This window comes from Falco naumanni, chromosome 5 (assembly GCF_017639655.2).
Source record: "Falco naumanni isolate bFalNau1 chromosome 5, bFalNau1.pat, whole genome shotgun sequence".
Lineage (NCBI taxonomy): Eukaryota > Metazoa > Chordata > Aves > Falconiformes > Falconidae > Falco > Falco naumanni.
The window spans coordinates 551,939-563,946 of record NC_054058.1 but is presented as its reverse complement, the minus strand read 5'-3'; positions in this window follow the sequence as shown (position 1 = coordinate 563,946).

Here is a 12,008-nt window from a genome sequence, read left to right as displayed (position 1 = left end):
GTCCTGGTCACTCCAGTCTCCACGTGGCCCCTTCCTAGCCCAAGTGCTATCATCTTCTTGCTTAAGAAGAGAAAGCGCCAGACAACAGGGATGGGTTTCAAAGACTGCTAGCTCTCCATTCTGTAGGGTGCCTGCAAAGATGTGCCATGCATATGCCAGGGCATGTTGGACTTGCCACTCCATTAGCAGTACCTAAGAAGATTGTTCTGGTCAGGATGCATGAAGCCTGGTGTAGTCCACACCTACATTACCTATAGGGTGTGGATCCTGGACCAAACTACCCTCTCTTGAGCCTCACAAAACCAAATAACTGGTTAACTCCAGACTGGAGTCCTGACAAAGCCTAGTACATACACGGGGCAGATGATCAGGGAACCAAGGCCCTGGAGCAAAGCAACAAGCGAACCAAACAGACAATATAGGCATATGGTCCAACAGTCTGCTTGCAAAAAGTACTAGGCCAAATGTTACCTACAAACTGCACAGTACACCACAATCTGAGCACAGCTTTGAGAAGCGCAGCCCCTCAAGCCCTTGCTTTCCAAAAGCAAGAGGTGTGGAGCCATGCAAAGTTTTCTTCAGTTCCCAGGTCTAATACATGTGGCTACTACTCTGTTTGCTAGTTAATTTACTGCCAGTATGAATAAGAGGATGACTACAGACCAGAAAAAAGTCTTTTGACTGTTTCATGGGGTTGTCAGGATAATTAGCAGGATAATAATCTCCTTATAGTGGAGCCACTGTCCTTTCAGTGGCAGCTAGGAGTCTGTGACAAGTGACAGCTTATGGGAGAGAGCTGCCCTTCAAGCAGACTACGATTTTCAGTACGCTGAATACATAAGGGTGTGACAGGCCTTACGGAAGATTTGTGCAAAGTTCATTCTGTTTCTAGCAAAGTGACCAAGCGCTGTACGAAAGCCGTAGGTAGCAGCAGCTACGGGCCACCATTGCCAGCGCTTTAAGGCTGGTCTAAGTGTATCGAGGGACCAGTAGCCGCAGCCACTGGCCCTCAGAGCAGGAGAGGTCCTCAGAAAGTGTTCCGCCCCGTATGAACAAGTCATTGACAATTTGCACACTGGCTTATCTGGAGGTGTGCTGGGATGTCAAAGGCACAGCCCGGTTTCTGGATCAGCTGCCTACCACCACTTCACGCCAACATGAAGGGCTTTTCCTCTCCCCTGTGAACCATCCCTGCCCATCAGCAGTAGATGCTTGGGTAAGGGCTCAAGACAGCATTAAAGAACTCAGCTGTGGATGTACATTTCTGGAGCCCCATTTCCTTCAGCCAAGGCATTCTTCAGTTGCCTTGATGAAGGTGAATATGACGCCTGTGTCTCCTAGGTACTTGGCAAACTTCCTGGCCCTTTGCTTCCATGACTCATGAAAAAAGTTACTTGGAACCTTCAGCCCTATCCAAAGCATTTCAGTTTTCATGTGAACAACTTTAGGTGTGCATTTGGGCAGTTGGAATTTATATGAAGGTCACAGTGTTCAGGCCTCATATAGAGATACGTTTCTTCCCTGGGGTTGGCGAGTCCCAGGAGCTGCTGAGACAGTGCTGGCAGAAACCTGGGAGTGGCAGGTGGTGAGAGATGCCGGGAAACTCAGCCAGCAGAATCTCATCATAAATGAGATTATGAGATGACAATTGGGTGAAAATAAATGAATGAAAACAGGGTGGGTCTGGTTATGAGGAAAGCCCTCTCAAACCATTTTCTGCAGGGTGACTCTTGGTTTCAGAGGCTTTGTTAGACTTGCTGCTGCCAAAAGAAATAAATGAGATACTTACAAAGCTATTTCTCCAGATCAGTGTTGCTTTTCCTGGGCCTCCCACCAACACCTTTCTTCTGAATACCTTGGTACACAGTCTTCAATGTCTTGAAAAGAATGGCGGGGTCCTACTGGCAGAGATCCTTTTTCTTCCTGTCCATTTGGCCCTTACAGCCATGCTCTCCACACCTGCCTCCTCCCCAGCTGGTCACCAAGTCTCTGTCTTAAGAGTATAAAACAAAAATGAGATCTGATAAAAAAGCAAGGGTATTACTTGTACTGAAAACATATTTTTGAAGTAAAACAGAAAATATAGTGGATTTGTGTGAGGATGTGGTAAATCTGAAGCAGTGGATGAGCCCCATATTATATCCAAACAACATGTAGGCAAGCAGCGTGAGGTGCCATAACCACAGCAACCTCAGAGGTAACACCCTGAAGGGGAGGGGGCCTTCCTACTCAGTTCCACTTGTCCACTTTCTTTGGGACACACCGGGCAGCCTGCACTTCTCCAATGCAGTAAAATGACTCCCATTTTTTTTTCTGACCCAAGAAAGAGGAAGTCTGCATAGAAGACCAAATTCAACCTATCTGTTACGTATGTATGCACCCTGTATGCGTTCCCTCCTAAGTTCCCAAAGGAGGCATTCCACAGGGGCTAGACTACACACTGCAGATGAGTCTTGCTGAGGAATGGGACAGAGAAGGGTGGAGGTATGGTTCAGTACTGGGAGGAATATTTGAAGAATACGGATGAAGGTCTGGTCTAGTTGATGCTGTTCATTGTCTCTTTATCCTCAGACTCGCTGTCACTGCAAATAGATATCAGCCCTTCGGTGCCAAAAGCCTAAATTCTACTTAATGATCTTAGCTTGTGGTCAAGGTTGGAGGGACACCAAGCTGTAGACTCTTTTTGACTCTTCCATGTTCCCTATCCTCAGGCTCCTGGCTTGGTTTTGAGTCTGGAATGACTCCCTTATTAGACCCAGAATTCATTGTCTTTCAGCCTGCCCTGATGAGAAGCCGATGGTATGCTGCATCCTGTCTCCTTTGCTGTCTTGCCAGGTTATACCAGAGCCCTAGAGTCTCCATTGGTGTTTGCTTTCAACTGGGGAATCGTTGTTCTCCAAGCCCCTGCGCATCCAAGTGAGGAATGGAATCTCAGGTTACATAGCTGGTGCCTGAAGAGTTCCCCTGTCCTAAACACAGCAATTACCTATGTGATTTGGGGGAACAGCAGGCCAGAATTCTTCTTGGGTACAGTTGTTTCAACTCTTTCTCCCAGCTGACAGTAAACTGAGGAAGAAGCAATAGATATGAAAGCATGATAAGTGTTCTTGTACCTACTGCAGATTAAAACTAGTGTTGGGGAGACAGAAAGGGAGAGCAGCTTTCTGTGAGAGCAGAGAAAAGCTAAGATCCCCCAAAATGCAGAAGACATGCCCTTGCATGAGCTGAGCCTGATGTTTCAGGACCTCACTACGTTAAGAATGGGCTGCTACACACGAAACTGTGAGAAGTGGGAACCTTTTTGAAACATTGTGATAGCTAAACGCACATACGGGATACTGTGCGTGTGTATGTCTTGATTCCATTTAAAATTGCTTTTCTGCCAAAAAGATGGACAGAATGCACTTGGATGAAGATTAAAGATGCTGGGGGTAAGGACAAGCCACTGCCCTTCAGGTCAGACAGGGCTTTGAGCAACCTGATCTATGAAAGATGTCCCTGTCCACGGCAGGGGGGTGTTGGATGGGGTGACTTTTAAAGGTCCCTTCCAACCCAAACCATTCTGTGATGTGCTCTGTGGATATCATTCTATGGATATGAAGTGCTCACAGGGATAAAAACCACTCATGATTCATGGCAAGGGTACCCAGCTGCAGCTGCTGGCCAGTAACAAACTCAGCCAGGTTTGAGGAAAAACCAGCACAATGGCACGAAAGCCAGCCGACGTCAGAGGCAGCCCTGGGCAGCCCGGGCCAGCGGGCGCTCTGCCCTGGCTGCTGCTTTCTTCCAAGGCAGCAGCAGCCCTTCACATGGTGGGAAGTGCCAGGGTCACCAGGTGCTGGCATCATGCTGCCTAGGCTGGTGGCTCCTGTCCTTCCCGTAATGGGCTGGGGGGCTTTTGCCTTAGCCCCGTACCGATACATGTCGCTCCGCGTACTGTGCAGTGCGACAGCAAAACATTATTATTCCCAGAGTTTCTAGTGGCCACCTCTTGAATTGTGTTGGTGACCCAAACCCCAGGAAGCCAGGGGATTTCTTTCAAGGATCAGCTACGGTCACAACGGGTTTGAGGACAGGATGCTCTTCTTCCCTGGCCTGCTTCTGGCAGGGGATGTCTCCAAGCCAGAAGCACCTGAGGGCACCATCAGGATGTCAAAGGTTGCAAGGCGGTAGGACAAGGCAGCAAGGCAGCCTCTTCTGAGATCCCGTTCCTCAGATTTCAGTAAAAAACACAGAAAGAAGCAAGGCCCCAGTGCTCTTATTAAAGCAGTTGTGAAAACATGGGACCTCAGAAACTGTGCAAACACAGGTGGGAATGGGAAGGTCACCCCCAGAGAAGCACAGTGGCGAGCACTTTGGATCCCGCCGTATCCCTTCCGAGGTACAGCCCAGCAGAGGAGGTAGATGTACTCACATCCTCCAGAAACAGCAGCAGCCCTGACTTGATTCCAAAAATAGTTCGAGTCAATGTTGATTTGCCAGAGCCTACTCACAGCAGCTGTGTGCTCTGTTATATTGCAGAGGTACTTTCTGGAGGTTTTTTAAATACAAAGGCCATTCTGTCAGCGCATGAGTGAACAGCTTAAGTTGATGTTTTGCTTCTGGATACATCACACTATCGTGATTTCAGGCATAAGAATTCGGCAGTGAGGGCAGAACCACTAGCTCTTCAAATAAGCAGTACTTTGTTTGGACTTGATTTTAAGGTTTTGGGTATTTTCATGCCTTAATTATTTTTATTAAGATCTGCATAGCACCAAAACAACATTGCAGGAAAAAAACCTCCTTATTTTTAAAAGGGTCAGTATCTACAGTTTTTGTGAGCCTCTAGTCCCCCATCTCCAGTATATCAAAGGGAGAGAGTGAGGAGATGACAACTGCTATTTTGTAAGGCTAAAAATATTGTGCCTTTTTACATAACACTGGGAATTTAAAAAGCACATTAACTGCTTGCAGATTATTTTTAAAAATGCAGTTTGAGCAACACCACTAGTATAGATTCAGCTGACATTTAGGAGAAGTAGCTGCTGTATAGCTTCACTGTTTGGAAAGGAGACATTCAGCTACAGAATGAAGTAAATGTTTTTAAAAAGGCAAAATAAGACTGGGACTGCATCAAAGATGTCTGCACCCTAATACACACCTCGCATTTAAGCCATTGACGTGTCTGTTTTCCTAGGGCACATCGGGCACCCTTTCTGACCCTCCAAAGCCATCTCCTACAACCTCCCCCCTTGGCACTACCTACCTGAAGGTGAGTAACCTTCATGCTGTGACTGCCAGAGGTTCACCAAGCTCCTTTTCCCTGACATTCCTAGAATTCTCCTCCTTTTTGCCTCCTCATTTGTTAGTATCTGCTGAGCCCTTCCAGGCAGGGAGGGAGTGGGAAAGAGTCCCTTATCTGGGAACTCACTCATCTTCCCACTGCATGGCCACTGGCCAAGCCCCAGGTTATGGCAGAAGAATCTGGAATTTCAAAGCATGGCCCAGCTGGCCTCACTCTCCCCTGTGCCAGCAGGCACCGGGCTGGCTCAGGCACCAGGTGAGGATACACGAGGGTGCAGGACAGATCTGTGAAAGGTACGGGCCGGAACGGTGCTGGCCCGCCGGGGCAGGCCAGGCTGGCTGGTCCCTGACACCACACTGCAGCTCCCGGTGCTCGCGTGGGGGGTGATGCACGATGGCCTGCGGCAGGTCAGTGTGCTACCGAGGCATTGGGAAATGCTAACAGCACAAACCACACCGCCACACTTCCAGATGGTAAATTCCTTTCCTATGTCTTCTGAAAAGTCTAGAAATGGCAACTGCATGAACGATGACATCTTACTTAATATATATAGAACAGAACATGACACTTCTGCATGACTCTGGATAAAAATCAAACATGGATAAAGATGCTGGGAGAATATTACACTTGCTAAAAATCTGCACAACAGCAGTGTTGTTCTGGAAAACCATGAAGCTACAAATCCTTAAGTAAAAGTAATGGAAGGCAAATATCAAGGTAAGGTGAGAAAAGAATGGTGAACGCTGAGCATCGGACATTTATGTAAGTATGTACCAATACACCAAACCTATGTGTTATAAAGTACGGTGATTGTGCTTTAATAGAATACCGCCAAATAAGCTAGGTTACGTAAAAGGGATCTTGCAGGAAAGCAGGCGTGAGAGCACTGCCTGTTGTTACATTACAGATAGCTCGCTGCTTGCCTGCACTTTACATGCTGGGGTGACATACCTCTCCACTGTAGGAGTTCTTAAAATTTATTTCAGAAATATATATTTTTAAAGATTCAACCTGCATTGAAACGAGTGTGCTTTTAAGGTATCTGGCTAATATCAAAGTATTTCATTCCTCTGTGTGAGACTGTCCTTAATTTGGGACACTCCATCAACGTTCAGTTTCCAATAGATGATGCCAGGATATCCCAAGCATGTGTCTCTACTTCGGCACCATAGGCCAATGTGAGAACTCACCATGCAGGGAAGGGAAAAATAATGTTTTGGTGCTCGCCGTTACCTCTCTTCAACAATATGGGACAAAATGCCCATGAGGGTTTTCTAATAAACACACCATTGAGAGGGTGGATTGACTGGTTCTGTCTCAGCACTGAACTAATATGCTCTCATAAAGTTTTTTATGAGCTCTGGGCGCAGGCAGAACCAGAGCACATTCGCTCAGACGTGAGCGTGCGTAAGCGCCAGCTTATATCACAGTGTGCAATGCAAACGTGTCCTGCACCTGCACCTCCCTCCACTGATTGCCCCTTGTAATCTTCGCTGATTCACACAGCCTCAAATATTTTCCCAGCCTGAAAGGACCCAGACTTCCACGTATGTCAGTTAAGTCACACCACCTTCAGGAGCCGAACTACGCTGGCACTGCTTTTTTCATTCTTTGAACCTCATAAAAAGCCTTTCTGTTTGTCGCCAGCACTGAAGGAGCTCTGAACAAGAAAGAACTGTATGAGTCATGTTGCTATCTCATTTCCTTTTCGGTCCACACGAAAATCCTATCGGTAGCTAATACAGCTTGATGTAGAATTAACTCTTGTGGCATCTACTCCATTACTTCGATGAAGCAATTACAGAGCTCTCTGCCAGCAGCAGCATTTACTGGGGAATCCATACTGCCAGTGGCAGGAGGCCAGCAGAGCAGCATATGGAGCAACAGTCCCGGGAGGATGATTCCTGCCTCTGTAAAGCTGATACAGAGACTATTTCTGTAAACATCTCCTACTCGTGAACTTCACAGGCCTCTCTATATTTTCCACAGCTAAAGACATGTCATGCAAGAATTGCATGTAGGAAGTTTCTCCATGTCTTTCTGTGATAGTAGTTGGTCAGGGCACAGGATTTTAAATGAGAATTTTAAAAAGGGCCAAAGAAGGCGAACAGTAATTTTGCAGAGCATTTTCATGCAAGGGTAGACATGGTCGCTCATGAGACCTCTGGGGGCAGGAGCTGATGTGAGGATGAGTGATAGACAGAAGGAAGACATTCAAAGTTATTTGGGCATTAGCAACGTTTACTTGGAAGTGGAACATTAGGTGGCAAGATTTACATTGGTGATTTTTTTTTCATTTTAACTGGTTTAAATGGCAGCTGAGGGAGACAATAGGGGCACGTTACCCACTGTGGTATAATCTGCATCCCTCATAATTAATTGATTAAAAGAATGAATTTACTCAGCAGGTAAAACAGTGACAATAGCTCTGTATTTTATAAGCAGTGCTTCTTAGGAAGAAGCTGTTCCAGTATTTATAATTTATAAGACCTTTATATAGAGCTATAGAGAACATATGGAAAAATAGGTTTAATAGATTCATCGATGGCTTATAGAAAAGATAAACAACGCTAAACAGCTGTCTCTTAAAAAGCAGACAGTTGACAATTTACAGCATAAGCGTGCCTCAGGGTTACAATGGTGGTGCCTCAGTTTAGAACAAGTTGTTAACAGTCAGAGCTTGCTCTGAAACTGCTTGGCTCTGTGCAGTCACCAGCCCCTCTACCAGGCACAAAGTCCTGATCTTTGGCTTTGCTGGAACTGTTGTAGCTTTCCTGTCCCATCCTCCCTGCTCAGACCTCCAGCGGCTCTGCCTGTGCAGGGGGCAGGGGTGTGGGGAAGACCCCGCTGGAGGGATTAGGTCCTTGTTGGTGTCCCCAGCTGACCGTGGCACCCAGCCCCAAGACCAGGGGGTCCTCACCCCGCGGTGTGTGCGTCCTCAGCTGGTTACGGCAGCTCAGGCAGTTTCTCTGTCAAATTCACGGCACAGGTGTGGGAGTGGGGGAAGACAAAGGTCAAGGCTGCCCCACGTCCCCTCCCACCAGCAGCACCCTTGGCCTGGGGTGAACCCTGGAGCTCTGCTCTGCAGACAGAGGTCCCGAAGGGCAGCAACCTGCAGCCCAGGACAGCCCAGGTGCGCTTCCTTCTCCATTGCCCAGCGCACCCCTCTAGCAGGGTCTGTGCAGGGGAGCTCTGCAGCTCTACAGTGAACACAGGGGCACATAATTCCACCCACCATACAAACGATTTAGGAGGTTGCAGGTGGCTGCTCCCTGCCACTCCTTCCTTCTGAGATGTCCAGCTATGGAAAGAATCTGTCCATGCTTTCTCTCTCTAGATACTTAAATTTGTCTTCCTCTCCTAACCCTGCGTGAAAACTTACATTTACGAAGACCTTTCAGACCAGCATTGAAATCAGCGCTTACAAAACTTATTTTGTACACAATTTACTACATGAAATTGTAGCCTTATTCTTTAAGAAAGTACCTGCAATGCTTAGAGAAAATATTCAGGGCCTGTCAGAAAGTGTATTTCAAAGTAAACAAAACCATTTATGTTTTGTCATTTACCTCCTGTTCCTTGCAACAGCAGCGGGAAAGGTGTTGCTCAGAAAGAGCAAGGACAGAAGCTGTGCAGGACAGTTAAGATTTATGCTGGTTTAGTCCCTTGTTCAAATATTCAGTCTTATATGGTAACTCATTAAATCATGCATTTCTTCAGAACGTAAAATAGCTACTGTTTCCTTATGCTACTGTATGATAGATGTACTTTAATTGAATTTAGGAAGTAAAAGTTAGGTATTGGCTTATTAAAAACTAGATGCTGTTCACTGATGATGAGCTCCCTATTGCACAGAATTGTATGGAAGAGCCAAGCAACTGTCAAAACTGACAGCTTATAGTCTAACGGAGTCTTCTCAGCTTCTCATGAGGGTGAAGTTTACTTCAAATATGGAGATTCATGTACACAAGGTCCATAACGAATGAAGGTATGGGTAAGAACTGAAGGATGGCGAAGAGCCTACCTTTTGATTTAATCGACCATGTTAAAAATGGCAGACAAAGCGTGGCTGTAGGTGGCAAGACAGGCAGTGCCTCCAGCAGCTGAGTGATATTGGAGAAGTAACAAAAGGAGATAGCTTGTGGCATCAGGACACATGAGATAGCCATGACACGGGCCAAGAGTTCCGTGGAGTGAATGAATGGATGCCTGGGTGTAACCCTCCTCCTTTCCAGTTTGCTTTCCCCGCTGCGCCTGCCCAACGCATGCCTGATGCTTGCCTGGCGGCAGCACGGGTGTTGCCAGATCCCTGTGTGAGTGACCACCTCGCTAAAGCAGCAGAACACAAACTCATCAAGAACTGGAAAGGTGCTTTTCAGGCAGGGTAAGTGCTGGGACTTGCTCACCTGCCTGTGGAATCACACCCTGAGGCAGAAGTCAGAACAGGCTGATGTAGACCATGTTATAACTTAATGAAAGGAAAGCCAGATGCCTGCTTGCCGGGACCTGGGGTGTGACTTCGAGTTTGAGACAAAGGGGTAGTCAACCTAAAGCATCATGTGGGAGGAGTAAAGTAAGAAGACTCGATGTGACATACCTGCAATCTTCCCTGAAAAGGAAACTACGGCAGAGGCCACTGCCAGGGCAGAGAGGAGGCTCACAGAGGAAGAGATTTAGATCAGGTGGGTGGGTGAGGGGGAGAAGGGGATTAAAATGAAACTGGAATTGCTCTGAACAGAGGAGAAGAACTTGGCCACAGCTGCGTCAGTAATACACCTGCTCAGGCTAGGATGAGATGCAGGTGCTGCTTGGTGAGGTTTGCGGTGAAGCTCCTGAAGGACAGCTGTCCTGATCGGTCTGGCCACAGGAGGCTGGGGATGACAAAAGCTGGCCAGGCAGCCACCAACTCAGAAAACACTTAACTGAGACAGGCCTTGTGTCTTAATGTACTGCTCTTCCCATTCCAATTTGCTTTTGTTTCCCCTCCCCTTGCATTTAGCTCTAGAAGTCAGTACAGATCTGCTTTTCAGAGATGCTGAAACACCTCTGGTTAACATGAAGTTCCACCAGATCTATGGTTTCCCAACATTTTTACAACTTTGATTGCAAGAGTGCAGATACATCGAAGGAAATATCTTTAATGAGTCATTCAAAAAGACTAGATGAAAACTGATAGGTTTGGAAATATATGGGGGAGGTAGAAGGAGTGAAACAGTGAGAGAATTCTAGCCACGGGAAAACTTCACCCTCAGCAGAGATCTATTGTGCTGTGCCCAGTGCGAGGTGGCGCAGCACCAGAGCAGACCCTCGCTGGCCCCAGGCACCCGGGCAGGAGCGGACTAGAGCCTCTCACCCTTCAGCAGTGTCACGTTCACCGTGCTTAGTGAACCTTCAATACCATGAAGAACGGAAAAGATACGATGGCTGCATATATTCAGATATTGCTATCTCTTTTTCTGCCCACGTCCTTCCTACATAAATTTTAGTTTGTAAACTGCCTTTGTGTGGGTAGATCTCATGCTTATTGTTTCAGAGGGTCAGGCAAAATATGTTCTATGTGAAGTCTTTTTCTTTTTAATCTTTTCTTTCCCCCTCCTTCCTTAGGCTGACTGAGTTGTGAACGGGAAAATGACCCAACTTACCTGCTCCCCATCCCTGCTGCCAGCTGGCCTGCTCAGCTGCCTTGCGTGACTTTTCAGCACTGCAGACACAAGCCCAGGCCCAAGGATGAGAGCAAAGTGGCTCGTTTGCGACCAGCAAAATCGAATTTGCTGTGACTAGAGATGGGTGGAAGGAAGCTGGGGAGATCAGTGAGGCTTTGGGGGCGAAGGGACTGCAAAGGGAAGGAGACAGACCACGGGCATTTCGGGGATGAAGGAGCAGGCTGGGGAGAGCCCGTGGAGTGGGGGAGCGGGGTGGGGGGGCGCTGCCTGTTGCCGCTGCTGTTGGGTGAGGGGGGAATTTGGGCTGCGAAGGGGGCAGACCCCCTGCACCTCCTGCATGCGCAGAACCCCCTCCTCGCTGCCGTGTCAGCGGGGAGGTTGCGGGAAAGGCCTCACCGATCTGCCACTGGGCTCAGCTTGCATCCTCCACCGCTTGCAGGGCGCCGGGGGGAGGGGACGCCCCCGCCTCCGGAGCGCCGCAGCGAGCCCGGGGACCGGGCAGGGGGCCGGGCAGGAACCGGGCAGGGGCCGCCGTCCCGCCGCCCGCCCCTCGGCGGCGCCCGCAGTCCCCGCTGGGCTGCGGCGGGGCTGCCCCCGGGGCCGGGCCGCCCCCCAGTCCCGCCGGCAGCGAGCGAGGCAGGGAGCCCCGGGGGAGACGGCCGCTGGCGGGCTGCCCGGCCCTGAGGCGGGCCGGCAAGTGTAGTTACCGGGAAACCGCCGGCCGCTGCATCCCCGCCCGGCCGCCTCCGTCCCCACCGCCCGCATCCCCGCCCGGCCTCCCGCATCCCCGCGCCCCTTCCTCCGGGGCCCCTCCCGGCTCCCCCCCGCCGCTCACCTGCGCCAGCCCCCGCCCCGCTCCGCTCCCCGGCGGCCGGGAGGGCCCCGCGCAGCCCCGCATCGCGCCCCGCCCGCCGCCGCCCCGGTCCGCGCTCCCCGAGGGCGGGCGGTCCGGCCCGGGTTGGCACGGCTCGGCACGGCACGGTACGGCCCAGCCCGGCACGGCACGCCTCAGCCCGGTTAGGATCGGCCTGGCCCGGCTCGGTACGGCGCGGCTCGGC